The sequence below is a fragment of the Calliphora vicina genome, chromosome 1 (assembly GCF_958450345.1).
Source record: "Calliphora vicina chromosome 1, idCalVici1.1, whole genome shotgun sequence".
Taxonomy (NCBI): domain Eukaryota; kingdom Metazoa; phylum Arthropoda; class Insecta; order Diptera; family Calliphoridae; genus Calliphora; species Calliphora vicina.
In genome coordinates this window covers 100,090,321-100,108,245 of record NC_088780.1, presented here as the reverse complement: position 1 = coordinate 100,108,245, position 17,925 = coordinate 100,090,321, and positions in this window count along the sequence as shown.

Sequence of the window (17,925 nt, the reverse complement as noted above, 5' to 3'; positions counted from 1 at the left end):
CAGACTATAGTCAAGCGTTTAAAGGGCTACGGACACACAAAAAATAATACATACAAAATTGGCCATTATTAAGTCAAGTCTCTGACACAGACCAGCCACAGCCACCTTTGTTAAATCAACTAGTCAATGTTAAGTGTGATTACCAATACCCTTTAGCGAAAAATTAGACAAATAACTAAAAACACGTTAAATAAAAAAAATAAAAAGTCTTAACAAAATGTTGTAGTAGTACTTATATTAATACAATTTACAAGCAGTAACATGGTCATGACCGTGATAAGGATGCACAGTGGCTCATTATAAGAGAAAAAGGCTCAAACCTAATGTTATTAATGGTCTGAAATTTTTAAGGCGTCCAAATACTAATATCTTTTTAAATCATATGTTATTTTGACTGTGAACAATATTGGGAAATATTGCAAACTTATTTCCAACTAGCATAACCCGGTGCACTTCGCTACCACTACCCTAGTAAAATTAAAAAAAATATGAATGGAAATACGAAAATAACACACACAAAATTTGAGAATTTCTCAATTACAGTTCACTTGATATTCCAAAATAACTAACTAATTTTGTATGGGAGATACCACTGCTCTGATCCCACCCATTTTTAATCCCACCCGTTTTTACCTAACCTCGGTAGAATGGTGATAAATTGATTAAAACAGAGTTTAAATTATTTTAGAATTATAGTTCTCTCATATTCAATATTAATTATTTACTTTGTGCCACAACCACTAATGCAATCCCGACCATTTTCAGCCAATCTGTGTAAAATGGTAAGAGAACTATGTGGACAAAGTTTGAAGAACCTTGCAATTATTACTTTGTATGGGAGGTGACTCACCTCCTTATCCGACCCCTCCCATTTTGGGTGCTATGCCCTCTAATTTAATTCTGCCTATAGTCAGCTAAACTCCGCACAGTAATAAGAAATTAAATCGTAAAAAGTTTTAACACTTTTACAATTATAGTTCTACAGATATTCGAAATTAATTATTTACTTTGTATAGGGTGTGCCACGCCCACTCTTCCAATCATGAACAATTTCAGCGAAACTATGCAAAATTATAAAAGAGCCATTTAGACTAAGTTTGAAGAATCTTGCAATTATAGTTCACAAAATATTTAGAAATAACTTTGTATGGGAGGCGACTCACCATTTTTTCCAACCCGTCCCATTTTTGAAATAAGTAATTGATTCGTATGAAGTTTGAAAATCGTCACAATTATAGTTCTGCTCATATTAAAAAATAACTATTTACTTACACATCTACAATTAGAAAATAAAAAAAATCACCTTCAAAATATATTTGTGTGCCTTTAAATCAGTAATGCGCAGCCCATAGCACAATTGTGCAGAATCAAATCACACGTATTCTTATGCTCTTACATTTTAGTAGTCGTTGTCCACTCAACGAGACAACTAGGAATACGCATGAGCACTGGTGTATGACTTTTTCTTTATTTTTTCAGTTTTTGTATTTGTGTGTTTGTAGGTGCACTGTATAAAATAAAGAATTGAATGTGTTGGTGAGAGTAAGTGTATTGGTGAGAGGATTTATTTTTGCGAACCTCTGCTTTAAATTACTAAAGTCTTCTTCTTTGTTTTCTAAAACAACTCTCACTTAAAACTGAGCGAAATCAATACTGTTTAATTCAGGAAAGCGCAAAAAGAGAAATTGTAGTTTGTGTGCATGTATGGGTTAAAAATAAAAAATCAGCAACAACATCAAGCAACAGAATGGAATATTTGTATTATTACTCTCTATTGTTTGCAACTAAATGAGTTATTTGTATTTTTACGATCTTGCTGTGTGGCAAATTGGACAAACACGCATTGCTTTGTTTACATTTTAGCTTAAGGTTCACTCACATGTACACGTTTTTTAGTCACATCTTTAAACGCTTATAACTCCTTAAAAACTAAACCCATTTCAATAAAATATATATTCTGCACTTCTGTGAATAAATCCCTTTAAAATGGTATATTTCTTGCCCAAATTGAATGTATAATGTGAGCGTAAAGGGGGTCTAAAGAAATCGACTTGCCTTTAATATTATGATGTGAGTTCTGTATAGTGTTTTTAATTCGCCTACCTTTTTTGATTCTCGGGAATCGGTAGCATTTTTCTCTACATTCCCGGGTACCCGGCTATTCCCGAAATATATAATAAAACTGTAAACTATGAATATTATATAAAATTTTCATATAAAAACTTAGTGTTATAATCATTATTAGGGGGCGGATTTATAAGCAAATTCATGTTTTTTCTTGAACGTCCAAATACAATGTAGACTAATTATCTATCCGAATCGCATATTTTTTTTTTTTAAAAAAATACAATTTTTTGTCGTTAATATGCAATACATTGTTTCGACAACAATTTTTTTGTCGAATTTGTTATAGAATTAGCAGTAAATATTATCGACTACACTGAGGGAAAAATTACGTTGCAAAATCGACAACGGTTGGTGTCACTTTTTTTCGACACCGTACGTTTACAATTTGTAAACTAATGGGTACGAATCGACAACGCAATGTTGTTAAATTAAACGCCGACGCATCTCAACGTGAGTTGCTGACAAGTTATTGTCAAAGTGTTTCGGCGAAACTTTTTTCTCTGCTTTGTTTTTATAAGTGAGTTTTAAATTTTATTTACATTAAAAAAGTGAAAACATTTAAAAATTAAAAAATGTATAAAAGAAAGTGTAATTGTGTTTAATAGTGAATTTGTGTTGAGGCAGATGAAGATCCAGGCAGTGCAAGAAATGAGAAGAGCTATATATATAATTATCAGCAATGTAGAATACAATAAGTATTTGTTTTATTTTTTAGAATGATGACCTGTGGAAGCAGTGCCACAATTAGGGATGCTATTTGAAATTTCACATACAGGAACTCCGACAATTGCCACCAATGTTTTGCCAAATTTAAACATGAAATTTATATTTAAGTATTTATTCGTATTGTATTTAAAAATAAATGTAAAACATAAAGGAATTATTATTTATTTCAATTACCAAATCGTACATGAACGGTATCAAATCCACAACATACGGTTTCAAATTGACAACGGTGCGGTATCAAATTGACAACGGTCTGGTGTCAAATCGTACACGAACGGTGTCAAATCGACAACGGATGGTGTCAATTCGGCAACTGAATGATGTAATTTTTTCGTTGTCAAATTGACACCGTTCGTGTACAATTTGTGCACATACGGGGTTGATACACTATTAACACCGAATGGTGTCAAATCGTACACGGATGTGTTCATTTTTTCTCTGGGTGTACCTTCTTTCGACATCGAGAAACTGGCATTAAGTTCATTTCTCTATCTGTAATTGAAAATTATCATTTCAAAACATTTTTCTTCAAAATGGGATGTATTAAGTAACCAATTGACTTATCTCTCTGCATTAGAAATAGCTCATCAAATGACCCAAAATATATAAATTGGAGTCAAGTGATCAGACATTATTAAAAATTTCGGTCTATAAGTGATACATTTACTAATTGCTTAATTGATGTGTTATTACGATATAAAAAATAAGGTTGGATGCTACTTTACAGCACGATCATAATATTGATGATTTTAAAAGGAAAGTCACAATATAGAAGCAAGTATTCATAGAATTAATATATCCATCGTTTTTTTAGAAGAAAAATTATTTTAAAAATAGTTTTACAACTTTAATTGTTTAATTCCTGGTATAATTTTAAGAGTTCTAACTGCTGGCAACAGTGTTTGGACATTTCGAAATCCATAGTTACTTAATTATTTTATGTTTCTGCACAAAAATATAAGTGCATATTTTTTTAAGTTTTTAGGTCATATTTTGATTTTTTTGAAGCATATTTTAGGCGCATATTTTCAAATAATAAATGCATGAAAATCCGCCACCTAATCATTATATATAGAGCTTCTTATTAATTAATTTAATTTGAGCTTAATTGACTAAAATCTTAATCCGTAATTAAAAAATTTCATTCATAAATCCATTCCCAATATCTAATTCTTTAGCTTCCTTCAAAAAATGTTTTTTTTCATTCAGTTTTATTTAGCTTTTAATCAGTTTAATAATGAATTGAATGAAAATCTCTTAAGCCTTTTATTAAAAGGAATGACTTCAATACATTTAACTGAATAGTTAAGAGATAAAATTTATGTTGATCTCGAAAATTTCCAAATAATTGGATTCAAAGGTGAATTTTTATAATACAACATCTGCAAAACACACTCATTATAATGCTGTCATTGTTACCAAGGACTATTGCTGTGTTTCCTTGCAAGGCCAAAATCAATTCTATACTTGAAAATACCAAATGGTGTGCCGCCATCAAAAGTAGGGGCCTTTGTTCTACTAGTGTTTTCTGAAATAATTCGCACCGGTCAATCTTGGCATTGAAGTTTATTCACCTTTATTTATATATCGTGAAGTTTTCCATATGCTCTTTTAAATGTTCATTCGAAAAACCAAAAATAAATAATAATAATAAGAGGTCTATTGCCCAGATATAAATGAAAAACTGTAAAAAAAAAACTTTTCATTTTTTAAAAAGAAAAAATAGAGTTCTAACTTGATTTCATTGTAGTTTTGTCGGTTTTTAATTCCCGGGAATCCCGACTAAAAATCCCTGGAATCGAGTAGTGAAAAATTGGAAAAATTCCCGGGATAAAAACCCTAGTTCTGTGTTAACCAAACTGTGCCTTTGTTGAAAACCCTTTACTATTTAAGGGTTAACGTTTTCCGATTTAACGAAAACTTTCAAACTATATTTAGAATTACCTGGTCTATAATATTCTGAACAAATTTTACTTAAAATTAATAACAGTAAGGAATTTGGGCTCATTCGCCAAAATATGGCCAAAAGATTAGTTTTTCTCGAAAATCGCAAAATTTATATCGCAGGTACGGAAAAACTATAGGAGGTATTTTCTCATATTATACCACTGTGGCTTGTTGCAAACGACAAAAACATTGCAGTTAGTTTATTTCTTTAAGTTTGGCTGCCCCTCATCACTGCACACCAACAAAGTCATGTATAATTTGTTGTAATAAAATGTAACACCACAAATGATGTGTAACTTTAATTAATTTTCAATGTTAGCGATCTTGGTTAAATTTTTACTTTGTTTTATTTTCATATTAATTTAAAATCGTTTTTTTTTTTGTTCCTTCTTATAAATTGTTGAAATACATGACATGTAGTATGTCATTTATTTTTTTTTTTTTAAAACAACCTGTCGTTAGAGCGAAATATTGCTGATATGTTCCAGTATTAGTTATAATATAGGACCAGCAAACGTTTTACATTCTATTAATAGAATTAATTAACAGAGTGACAAGATCATAATAAACTGTCATCAAGGCCACAATGAATAATTATGTTTTCTATTAATAAAATTACGACGGCTATTGAGTGTTGAGTTATTAAGTTTTAAAGGGAAAGTGATAAATTGTCTTTAGTAGGTTTATGAAGGTAGGTAGGCAGGTAAACATGAAGTTTGTCATTCTATTTGTAATTTCCCTAATATTGTATTTGCAAGCCAAATGCAGCCAAAAAAGCTACATCAATAGAAAACATTGTTGGATATATTCACAGTCATTTTTTTAACAATCATTCATACGACTAACACTAGTTTGCTGCAATCATATACATATGTATGTATATTAGGTTGTGTCGGTTTATATTGACGCAAAACAATTGCCCAAATGACAAAGAAAATCGTATTCTAGGGATCAAAATAAGAAACTTTGCACAAGGAACCATGCCTCTAAAATTGTTCCTTATTTTGACCCAAAGGTCAAATTTAAAAAAATTTGGAGAATTTGACTAAGTATATTTTTCCAAATTTGTTTATTATGACACGAACGCCATTTTGCTTGTTGAATACTCCGCTACTTAATCATGCTAAAACTATTCGTGTTAATCATTTCGCTTATTGCGAGCAAAAGTTATGTTGGCGTAAAACTAAATCTTAAAAATAAAGCTATGCAGATTCTCATAGTCGCATGATTAATATTTGGGGTATTCACACGGTATACTATTTGGTCATAATGTCCTAATATATTATGATAGTTTAATCAAATGTTTGTTGTGTTTCAAACAAAAAAGTTCTAAACTAATAAGACTATTTAAACTACGCTTATTGTTTTGTCAAAAAATAATACTTTTTTTGTTTAAAACACAACAACAACTATTATAATATATTAGGACATTATGACAATATGAATCATAGCAGACCATGTGAATACCCCAATTATTTATCCTACATCACATTTATATTTATCATACTCTCTATAAACAAAATTTATACACAATGATGTAATTAATCATGTAAAGTGCCAAAAATGGTTATTTTTTTTAAATTTTTGTATGGGGACCTCTCAGGGGGTTCTAGTGGGTGTGCCACTAACATGGGTGGTTCGGCCCTCCAAAGTTAGTGGGCTTCAGTCATACATTTAGACTCGATTGGGGCACTTTAAATGGGTCAAATTGGGATTTTTAAAATTTGAACTTTGGGTCAAAATAAGGAATATCAGAATTCATTTTAGAGATCATATTACAACCATGTTTCTTCTCTGAGTGTAGCTGAAAAACTGCAACATTGTTAAATTGCGAAGAAAACGTTCACGTGGCTAAAGAATATACTGATTAACCCCCGATATAATTTAAGTACAATTAAATGTAAGAAAGGTGAAATTACAGAATGTGAAGCTAAGAAATGAAAGCGATTAGCAATGTACATATTTGTCTGACTTCCCAACATACCATATAGTAATAAAACTACAATACAACTTGAGAATAAGCTTATATAAATAGTGGGTTTAAGCTTTTCTTAATTTCATTTATCATAATGTTTATAAAATGTGAATTCACAAGCCGTTTTAACAATGCTTTAGAAACACTTATTATATACAACTGTTTCTAAAGTATTTAAAACAAAATATTGAAAAAGGCTTATTTTGTAAGAAGACCTTAAAAAAATAGTGATGTACGAAATATTGTTTACTGGATGTAGCAGTTATAAGACGCAGTATTACATATACACGGTGGGGCAGAATCAAAATTTTTTAGAAATAAATCTGGCATTTCTAAACGGCTGGTCCGATCGGGATTAAGTTTGACGTGGGCGTAGCTAAGGAGTATTCGAGTTTAAGCTATTAAACTATGCCACTTTAAAACTCCGTCCTTCAAAAATATTGCACTTTTTCATACTAAAAAATTTGTATACATTTTCTTAATATTTTATTCAACACAAATCATTGGTTCTGACTCAGTCACATTAAGAATTTATACAAAATTTTTAGTATGAAAAAGTGCAATATTTGTGAAAGACGGAGTTTTAAAGTGGCTTGACTTGCAATTTTTTTTGTTAGACCCAAAATTAACTTATCTAAGCAAGAAAATATAACTCGGAGTAAATGTGGATCAAATTGTTCCTAATATTTGCAATCCTATTCAAATTTTGATATAAATTTTAGTTTTAGAAACTCAATAAATATGTAATAAAATCTTTATTTATTAACGAAACTCAATGAAATTTTCAGTGTTTTTTAAGTTTGTGAACTTGTCAAAAAGTCAAAGGGAATTCCGCAATTCCTAAAATTGGAGCGAAAACCCCAAAAATGGAATTTTTTACAATTTTGCCTATAGGGTCCACATTTCCTTCGGGGCTGGGAAAATACTTTAGGGATAAATAGGGAACACATCTGGGTTTCCAAAGCCTATTTCCGTTTTCTGATCCCAGCTTTAGGATTTTAGAACATGTGGCCCAAAGTTGAAATTTTGATAAAAAATAGGTCAATTTCCAAAGGGCATAGGGACGACATGTTCGAAAAATAGGACATGTTTTTATACCAAAATGTTCTCCGTAAAGAAACGTTATAGAAAAACATAAAATTGTTATATGTCCAAAAAACAGCAAAAATATACTATTTTTTGAATATTTAAATTGAAAATCGGTTATTTTTGGATTCGTAATCGATGTTGCTCTGAAATATTTTGTATGTTATTGGTAATTTAGTTGTCTAACTAACAAAAAAATTCTAGTCCGTTCGGTCCAAAAGTGTGCCCTAAATTTTTAAAAAAGCGAACCAAGGTATGGCAAAATTTTTAAATTTAAATTTTGAAATGCCTATAACTAGGAAATTATAAGAGATATTTTATTTTTCAAGACATAGCCGAGCGCTTTCCAAAAATATAAAATTCTTTGAAATCGGATGGGAAACAAAAAAAATGGCACGTGTTTAAAAATGTTACATGTCGAAGGTACCCTACTTTGAGCCCCCATAGCGCCGCCCCTGGTATATTTGTAAGGCCCATTTTAATAACTTAAACTCGAATACTCCTTGGTAACGCACAATTCAAAATTTATCCCGATCGGACCAGTCGTTTAGAAATGCCAGATTTATTTCCTCTTGCTATGGTGGAGTGAAACTGTAATACATATCGCCATTGCACAGTGTATCAGAATTCGTTTGTTTTAAAATAATTCGGTACCTCAGAAAAAATATGCAAGGTATTGCTACGAAATTTTACATGGTTGGAGCTTAGGTATTTTCGAGTTGATTTACAGTTTCTGAGCTTCTTAGGGGTAATGGGAGCCAGTGCATAGCCCCTCAAATTTGGTCACTTCGATTCTTTTTAAAAAAATCGCCAAAAATCTATTTATTATCCGAATGAGCTGACATTTTAAATAGTCCTTGAGAAAATATATAACTCCAACCATGTGAAATTTCGTAACAATATCTCCAATAGTGTGGAAAAGGGTCAATCTTGTTACAGTTAACGAATTATATCACCTTTCAATTTGGTTACCTATTTTTGGTTGGATACAGCACATGTAGGTTCATGGGCATGAGGAAATTCGATGAAATTAATTGGTTTAAAAATGTACAAGAAACGTGAGAAATGAGTCATGACAAGAAAGTTAATTTCTAGCTGGAATACATGTATGTATGACAACTTGAAGGATTTATTAATTTTCGTGTCCCTCACTAGATTGGTACAGGGTTATCTTGGTGTACTGGCTATTAGATTTTAAGACCACTGTATGGGACGTGGTATCTTGGAATGCGATTCTTTAATGACTGCTAAGTACAAGGTGATCCAAACACAAGTTTCTGGTTTTATCTCACGAATGGCTCGGACGATATTAACCTTAAGGATGTGGATCGTTTCCGGATAATTCTCACAGCATCCATCTTTAACGGAGCTCCAAAAAAAAATTCCAAAGACGGCAAATCGGATCTCAATGGCGGCCAATTAATACATCCAAGGCAGCTGATAAACGATTATCGATCTTAGTGCGCAACAGATCTATTGTTTGATAAGTTGTTTACATGGTGCACCATCCCGTTTCATAGCTTACAAATACTCTAATGGTGGTGACTGATTTGAAAATTACTTTTGGTAAAATTGATATGCTAAATTTTAAAATAAAAATCATTTTCTTTTTATTTGTCCATTTTTCTAGTTGTTTATCAAAAAAATGTTAAGAATTTTTCTTAAAATCTAAGACATCAACAATCATGCTCCACATGACAATATCTTTAATATTTGCTTAAGTTATATAACTTTGTTGGTGGCTATTCATTTAAACAACTATAAATCTATTAATATTAACAACTTCACGATTACCATTATTTTGATCACATTCCCTGCAATATACACTCAATATTTGCTAAAGTATTTTCATTTCGGTTTAAAAACTAACTCTTTTTAAATCGTCAGAATTCTTAAGATGCAATAAAATTTCAGGAATTTTAATACTTATTGACATATTTGGTCATTGAAAAATTATAATAGTATAACAGCTATCAGCTAAAGCTACATACTTATATAAAGTGAAAAAGGAAAACACAATCATTGTCATACTCATCTTGGCCATCGCCATCATTATCATCATTACCACTGCCAACAAAGTAGACTAAAGTATCAAATAAAATTTTAAAAATATTTTAATTGTTTTTTATAGAAATTGCAAACAAAAAATACGAAAAACGAGATGGGCTTCACGTTATCGTGAGCATATTTTTTTCAAAAACCAACAGTAGACACATTAACAAGTTGGACAAAAATACATATGGTGTAAAATTTGCAAAGATCTGTTGAGTAAACAAAAAACATTATCAATTAATGTTAGTTTTCACTGTAAAAATATATCATTGTTTAAAGTAAAAAAACTTAAATATCATTCTTCATTATTTCAGCTGGTCATTAAGTGACTGAATGAATAGTAAGTAGTTACTCAATGACTTTTAATTGTGTATAATAATGCATTCCAATTATTATTAGTTTTTAGTTTTATTGAAATATTATGATCTTACAACATAGCCAAAGGTTATTTATGTATTCGTGGAATCTGTTTAAATATGAAACAAATTGCTTTAAAATCTCTCTTAAATGGTTAAATAAATACCTGGACATGTCTTCAAATATGAAGACATGTTGTCGTCTACTTATCGCCACTTAAACCATGTCACAATAACTTTGAAAATTTCTTCGGGTGGGTGTTTATTTCAACTCACATGTAAAAGTACTAAATACTTGCTTTAGATTGAATTTGAGCAATAAAAAGTGTCTTTCGAAACTAATCTATTTTGGGTCTTAAGAGTGGCAAACAAAAACCAATTACATGGAGAATTTATTGAAATTGATATGTCAACATGTTAGTTGTGAAGTAAATTGCATAGATTGTCTGTGACACCTACTTAAGTTGAGTAAAACATCAAATGTAACGACAAACATAATTGTGAACAATGACAACTTTAAATTAAGCTGAAAATTAAGTTGGTCTAGGAATGAATAGTAACAAATTTAGTTCCTGTTTGATATTGTAACAATGACTAAATAAATGGAAATATTGGGAAGTAAAAAGTAAAATAAAACAAGTAAGAGAGCTATATTCAGCTGTGCCGAATCTTATATACCCTTCACCAAATTATAATTTAAAATTAAATTTTTAAATATTTTTAGGTAATCAAAATTATTTTTTTTTTATTTCAAAATTGTTTTTCAAAATTTTTTTAAAAAATTTTTTTTTTATTCTGGATATTGTTTTTAAATTTATTTTAAACAAGTTTTTTCCGATATTTTTTTTAAATTTATTGAGAAAAAAAAAGGAATTATGACAAAAAAATTGTTTGGTGAAAAAAAATTCAGTTTAAAAAATATTTTTCCCGATTTTGACCCATTGTAGATCCAACTTTCTATAGCCTTATATAAATCGTTGCAATGGACTTGCAACGATATCCATATTGTCTATATTAATGGCTTAGTATTCCAGATATAGATCAAAAATGGGCCAAACATCGAGGTTATCTCGATTTTTGTGGGGAAGAACTCCCTATATATTGAAGTATGTACGGAAAGTTGATTTCAACATACAGACGGACATGGCTATATCGATTTCGCTATATATAACGATCCAGAATATATATACTTTATGGGGTCGCAAATGAAAAATGTAGAAATTACAAACGTAATGCCAAACTTGCATATACCCTTACCACTCATGGTGAAGGGTATAAAAGAGTATTTCTACTTAAACGTGGACGTAAGGCTCTTATCCTAACCGAATTTATTAGTAAATTTTTGTTTACATGGAACAAATTTTATTTCTAAACTAAAATATTTAAAGGTATTTGAAAATTATAGAGAATTTCGGAATTGAATAATCTTTCCAAATTCTGTTGATTTGGTTTGTTTGTTATTGAAAATGGGCAATATCGGTCCATGATTTCATCTAGCCCCATACAAATGTCTACCAGTAATACTGTTTGCGCAGTCATATATATGATTATGCAGCAATCCTGATAAAATTTTGCACAACTTATTACTGCTCTCAAATTATACTGTAAAGTATGGCCAAAAATGGGCAAGATTTGTTCCTAGTCCGAAAGGGCATGCTGAGTAGATCATTTTTGTAGAGCTGGTCTCACATTTTTTTAAAAAAAATCGCCAAAAATCCAACTTTTGCTACTCTTTATAGGTACGTATTCGAAATTTTACCTCAAATATAGATGATATTTAAAAAAAAATATCCGTAGAGCCGAATTATCTAAAAAAACAAAAAAAGTTCGAGCAGAATTAAAAAAAATAATAAAATGTACTTAAATATCTCTTGAACCAAAAGAGATAACTTACATAAATATCGAGCCCTTAGCGCCAAATTATCGTAAGCGACATTTTAAAAAATTTTGTTTTATTGCTGAAATTAAAATTTTATGGACCGACTGATGTTTTCGCGTTCTCAGAATATCAAAATTGTTAATAACATCAAAAATATATGGGGTAAGATTTTATCGTAAGTCAATGTTTGTATTTTACAGTAAACAAATTTTATCGTAAGCGACACACAGTGGTATAGAAAAAAAAAGAGGGAAATAAATCTGTAACTTATAAATGGTTAGATTGGTTTGAATGAAATTTCACGTGCGCAAAGAAGAAGTGTTGTCGAGTTTAAGTTTTGAACGTGACCTCATGGGCCCACCAGGGGCGCGACCAAGGGCCCTCAAAGTAGGACACCTCGGGTATATTACATTTTTAAAACGATATTATTTCTTGGTTTGAGTTCCGATTGCAAAAACATTATACATGTGGAATCGAGCACTACAAAAAACCTCGTCGTAGCTATCAATTATCTATTATAGCTTAGGAGATATTCGCATTTGAAAATTAAATTTTCAACATTTTTACCCACCCTACTCCAGTTTTTTGATAAAAGCGTATTCAAATATTTCCCGATTTTCTCCGGTTTTCCTTTATTGGACTAACAACGCATGTATGTGTCAAATGGAAAAAGAACTGTTTTAAAATAATGACTAAGTCCAAAGTTATATGCATTTGAATTTAAAAAAGTTTTAAAAAGCAATTTTTCGCTATTTTATGGGAAAAAATAACTTTTTTCTTTTTAAGTTATCGCAAAAAATTTCTAAGAAGCTGTATAAGGAATTTCTACTTTCTGAAAGCTTAGTCTTCATAAAATATTCTAAAGGAAAACCAATTTCAAAATTGTTGTTACCGAGGGGACCAGGTCCTTTAAAAAAAACACCTATTTTTTTGTAAAATTCAACTTTAAGGCAAAATTTCTCAAATCGCATATTCGATATCAAAATATAGTAACCGATTATAGGTTGCTCAATATGTTTCTAATTATTTTGTAAAGGGTCCCGATAACACCGACCCTGGTATGGATATTATAGCCAAAAAACTAATAATTACCATTTTTGGAATTTTTCAACACTTTTTTGGGAATTGCGGGATTGCTGATAATAAATTTCAAAATTCGTTTTTATTTTTCCATTTTAAATAGAATAATCTACATAACTGTGAAATTTCATTAAAAACTAGTCATAAATAAAAGTTTAATTTCAATTCGAAAAATTTGTATCTATCCAAAAATTCAATAAAGCTGGCCACACACGGAATGAGTTGTTCGCCTGATTTGTGATTGAAAATTTTCAATTACTTGTGATTTTGTTCGCGCACAGCCCCATTAACAAGTAACAAGACGTTGAACACGAACAAATCGGACTCACAAATCATCCGTGTGTGGCCAGCTTAAAAAAAAAAATGTTGTCATATTTTTCTATAAAGTATTCCATGAATTTTTAATTGTCAAAAGTTATAAATATTTTAGAAAAATAGACAAATAGCTTGAACGAAATTATATTATATCGCATCATAACATTTTTAATTCTATGTATAAATTTCAAAAAAATCAAAAAAAACCTTCTCCTGTAAAATTTGTGTTTTGTCGCTTACGATAATTTGGCGCTAAGGGCTCGATATGTATGTATGTTTTTTTTGTACATCTCCTCAAGGACTATATATGATTAATTTTTCAGCTCATTCCGATCATACTTTATTTTTTGGCGATTTTTTTAAAAAATGTGAGCCCCGGCGTGTGATTTAGCTAATTAAGCGTAAAGAGCTTTATTTAATACTTTGGTATCTTTGGTGACCCTCACTGAAATTTTCCGGCAAACGGCTAACATTTAAGAATATTTTAATCCTTAAATGTCCTTTTTGAAAGGACTTTTTTTGATTTTCTCGAAAAAAAGGGTAAAATTGGCCCCTAAAGAGAGGAGATAGAGGGTTAAGATCTTCCACAAAAATGATCCCCATAAAATTCCACAATATAATTCTGACAATAAGAATTCTCTTAGATATTAACTTACAGCAGTTTTTTTAGTTTGTATAATGCTCCCTTCGATCAAAAAATTAAAACTTTGACCCACTATAGAAAAAAAATTCAGACCAACTTGACTATAAGTTTATTCTACAAAAATCTACTCAACTTGCCCTTTCAGAATTATAGGGTCGCTATTATGTTCCAATCAAAAAGTTTCTATTTGTTGGACAGTGTAATTAATATCATGATGAAATTGGTGATAAAGAAGTTTTATATGAACCTAAATCTTTCTACCAACTTTTGTGAGGATCGGTATATAATTGAACCTACCTCCCTAGATATCCCCGTCACAGCCGAATATAAAACTCTTGCTTGTTAATTATTACTTGTGTAGTTTTTTTCGGCTGAAAAAATTTAATAACCTTTGTATATTCCTTTAAAACTTTACGATTTTGTAGTCACTTTTTTAACCACCTTTTCTATGGTCTTTAAAACATTTTTATTGACATTTATTGGCACTTTGCTAAACAATTCAATTTTTTGAATTTATCGTTTACGTTTTGTTTGCAAAACTTTGTGGGGTTTTATGGTTAAATTAATATAGTAATTTGAAAATAGTGTATACCGTAGATTTTCTAATGGGCTTTCCCGGATTCAATAAAAAAAGCTCAGAGAAAAGAGAAATTCATCGAATACAGTATTACTTTGTTACTCAGTGTTTGTTTGGATGCCTTGTACTAACAAGTAATATTTTATACTAGACTCTTTGATAAATAACCTAAGTAATAGAGTGGTTAGATTACTAACCACTGTGACTGAAATACATGTGGTCAATTCACAAGGTCTCTTATCATGTCATATTGTCCTAATATTTCACAATGGTTTTATTGTTTTGCAAGCAAAAAATTTCCTAAAATAATACTACTCTGTATGCTATGTTTATTGTGCTATCGTAACCAACCAGCAGAGACCTGCGCCGAATGTCTAAGAGTCGGTTAAGCCGAGCTGACGAGTCGTGATATATTAAGACAATATGACTGATAAGAGACCTTGTGAATTGACAAATAGTTTTATGTTATTTTGTAAGGATGCCGCGTGTACTCAATGAACGTGAATATAAAATATATTTTGCTGAAAGGTATACCTTTGTAAATGTGTCTGCAGTCTTGAATCCGACGAAGAAGAGAATTATGATGAGCAAACCGATCTGAAGATCTGACATTATTGGAGCTCCAGTGAAAAATTTATGGTGATTTTGATTCGTATGATGACATAATTTGGCTAATACTTATGTTAGTGACTAATCTACCCAAACTGCTGTAGTGGAACCAAAATGAGGAACCAATTTTAGATTGCAAGAGTCGGGTTATTACACAGGAGATGGGAATATACCAAATAATGTAATAAAATGGGAGAATATCCAATTACACAGCTATTTCGTTTGTTATGGTCGGAAAATTTACTCAAAATGAATAGCGTTCAAACAATTTTAACGCTACGAAAATGTCTACATAATTATTTTAATGCCAACCGCCATGGTGGTTAATAAACTAACCACCCCATTCTATAAAAACCTTTAGCTGTATTTTAATTGTTTTGATTATAAACTTATACATATACAACCGTGGCTGCAAAAGTTAAGAGCAATACAGCAAAAAGTGTCAAGATTAGAAAAAATATAACAAAATCCCACATCAAACAATTGAAAATGCTGTTATTTCATGACTATTTTTGATAAAATGATCTAGCTTACATGAATCAAATTTTATTTAATAAATAATAGGATTGTGTGTATTCTATGATAAATCCACCATCCTGACCTTTTGAAACTCCACGACTATTTTATTTTGAACTACTTTGAAATAATCACGATCATTTTTTTAGTGATAATCAAATTATGTTGTACTTAAATCGCAGAAATTTTTTGATCTGCGATGCCTTTTGCTTGTCTGCAGTTACACCCAGTGTCTTCGGAGGGAATCGAACCCGCAACCTTCATCTACCGTCTAGCAAATTGGGGCACTCAAGTGCAGACATGACAATGCATTAATATGGCACAACTAATTTTTTGATAAACTTCACAAAATTCACCCTAATAATTAAAATAATACTTCTTATGTAGCTAAAATTTCTTGATGGGATTTCCTGATAAAAGCTATTTAATTTGTATGGTAGCTGCCACGCCCAATAAAAATTTGAAATAAAAAGCAGTCTATTCCCAGTATGCAACATTTCGAGTCAGTTCTTTTTATCGAACTTATTTCGAATTAAAATCGAAAATGTGAATTTATCATGATGCTCTATCCAATCTACATTTTTTAGAATATGGTATTTAATGTTCGAGTTTTTTTTAATGTCAAATTTTATTTTTTCACAAATTAACAAATTCATATACATAAGTACATTATTCTTTTGTCAATTTGTGAGAAAATAAAATTTTATTTCTTATCCTATCAATAACATATTCATAAAAATATAGTTTAACACGAAAAATGGATCGAAGACGTCTTAAAAGAAAAGCGCAGCCAATTATTGATGTTGTTTTTGACAATTCGAATCTTCAAAATCAGCAAACATCAGAAATATGAGCAGAGTTTATTGCATTTGAAAATGAAAACACATCTAACCCAACATTATTGGATAATAATAAAGGTATTGAATATGCATTATTTCAAGAAGAAATTTCTCGATAGTATAAAGTATACGAAATTGTTCATATATTTAATCGAAATCGAATCATTTTAGAACATTTTTAATACCGAAAAAGGTATAGTATATCGATAAAAATTAGAATCAGAATAATAAACGATTTTCGACTCTTTATCGCTCTGCACTCTTCCTAGGAAAACACGCACATTCTCGACATTATATCGAAGTCGATATCGATAAAATTTTACGAAAAAATGATTCATTTTCGATATAACTTCGAATCATTTTGCATACTGGGTTGTTTTTTAAAAATAAATTTATTAACTTATTTGAATCAAACTTAATAACTGAGTTTAAATAGTGAATTATTATTTTTGATCCTCTAGGCCTCTTAGTTCACACACAATTAGATAATATTTAATAATAATCACATGTCAACCGCCTCCTCTCATTTTGCACTAAAAATAAATTATAATTATTTCTTGTTAAATCTTTAGCTCAAATTTTATATGCTAAAGCATATAACCTGATTTCTTAAATGTCAAGTGTATTATTCCTTAACAAAAAAAAAGAAACAGTTTAACATATTTTCAACTTAAAGTGACATTCTAATTTTGCCATTGTAAATACAAATCAGATGAAATCTTTTTCATGTAATTTTTTCTCCTCAACACAAACACAATAGAATGGAAATAAAACTACATTTATTAACAGTAAGAAGTTTAAGAAATAAACTAAAATAAATGTAATCCTAGCAAAACACAGTATGAATTCCACCCACCCACAATTGAATTTAAAGAAATTTACATTCCTCTCATACACATATACGGACCAATGGAGCAGAATTGGAGTATGTACAGAGATAGTATTGTAATTGTGGTCTTGTGGAAGAAGAAAAGAACACATATGGACGATCAGTATCAAAAGAATTAACAGTGTGACGTTTAACTGAGTAGGCGGTTTACATAACATTAAATTTAAACAGCTGCTGAATCAAAGAGTAGTGGACAGTTTTTTTTTTTTTGTAAATCCTTTAAAATAACGTAAGTTAGTTTAAATTAGTATAAGAAATTTAAGATCACTTTTCAGTGATATTAAATGGTATTAAGAATTTATTTAGCAT